This window comes from Rattus rattus, chromosome 6, assembly GCF_011064425.1.
Source record: "Rattus rattus isolate New Zealand chromosome 6, Rrattus_CSIRO_v1, whole genome shotgun sequence".
NCBI classification, from domain to species: domain Eukaryota; kingdom Metazoa; phylum Chordata; class Mammalia; order Rodentia; family Muridae; genus Rattus; species Rattus rattus.
The window spans coordinates 125750843-125752431 of NC_046159.1; the positions used below are offsets into that span (position 1 = coordinate 125750843).

Below are 1589 nucleotides of genomic sequence, written 5' to 3' on the forward strand. Positions count from 1 at the left end.
CTTACTTCAGCGAGGCTAACCATAGCAAACTAAAGTAACACTTACACCATAGTCTAACTTGGTGAACCAGTGAGTTTCTTGGGTGGTAACTATCAGAAATACAGATAAGAAGTTAAGAAGTTAGTTATAGGAGTGAACACCACTCAACAGAACAGCTCTGTCACCAAAAGACCCACCCAATACAGGTGATGACTCACAAAAGCTGCACCCGCATAGGGACTGACACGCTGGTACAGGAGTGTGGTTTGCTCCGACTTTATGAGAAACATGGTACTCGATGAAACTCTTATGTTTGACCCAAGTTTGCTCAAAGAAGTGGACTGGAGTCACAATACAACTATATTTTCTCTAGCCACTTCTCCAACGCATCCTAGAGGAAGTTTGGTTTTGAGGTCTCTCTGTACTGTGGCCTTAAATAAAGGGTTTCTTAAAGGTATTGGGTCAGTCGACAGAGACTGGCGTAATCAGCTCGGAGCAGTTCGTGAAATCTTTTGAGCATATGAAGAGGTCTGGGGATTACTATGTTACAGTTGTAGAAGATGGGACTCTAGGACAAATTGTGGCTACAGCAACTCTGATAATAGAACATAAATTCATCCATTCATGTGCTAAGAGAGGGAGAGTAGAAGACGCGGTCATTAGTGACGCGTGCAGAGGAAAGCAGCTTGGCAAACTGTTACCAACTCTAACTTTGCTAAGCAAGATGAGCTGTTACAACATCACCCTTGAATGTCTACCACAACATGTCAGTTTCTTCAAAAAGAAGTTTGCCTATACAGTATCTGAAGACAATTACATGTGTTGGAAGTTTCTAAAGTAAAACCCACCATCAAGAGGTTAATGCTACAAGGCTTTAGCTGTTTTAGAGTTCATTTTTGTTGCTGTAACCCAGGGAGCTTCCTACCTACTAGACTGAAAAAATGCTGTGAGTGCCAGTGTAGTGCCGCAAGAAGATGCCTGTGGGTGCCGGGAATACAAATGAACAAAAGGGGGGGATGATTTTTAACCAAAGGAATATATTTCCAACTTGAATCTTTTCTTGCATTGTATTTTTCAAGAGTTTGTCTTCATTTCTTGCTAGTCAAGAGTATGGGTTGTAAACAGTTAATCTGCTCTATGCTGCTTGTATGAATATATATATGTATATATATATATTATATATATGTATATATGTGTGTGTATATATATTATATATGTGTATATATTATATATGTATATATATTATATATATATATTACGGTGCACCATTTCTCACATTACAGTGAGTTGGACTCTTTTGTTATCATGCCCACCAGGTCCATCTTCGCACATCGTTGATCCTAACCCTGCACACAACTTGGACAGTCTTTTCAAAGCAACCAAAGGAAAGAAAAATGGGACAGGGTACAACAGCTTAAATATCTATTGCACTAAATATGTAGTTCTGTACAGATACTGTACCACCTGTCTCATCTGTCAATGATGTTAGAATTATCCAAGGGCAGAGACAGAGATCCAGGGTCCTTTCCATGAGTGAGTGATCAGCCCCCAGTGAGGCTTCCACCCAGGTTTCTGTATCTTCAACATCTGAAGCCTTTGAATCACAAAAA

At 39.8% G+C, this 1589-nt stretch overlaps 1 pseudogene; it reads left to right on the forward strand.

Annotated features, from left to right (window-relative positions):
* Positions 1 to 267: 267 nt before the first annotated feature.
* On the forward strand, positions 268 to 820 carry LOC116902964 (annotated as a pseudogene).
* The last annotated feature ends 769 nt before the right edge of the window (positions 821 to 1589 follow it).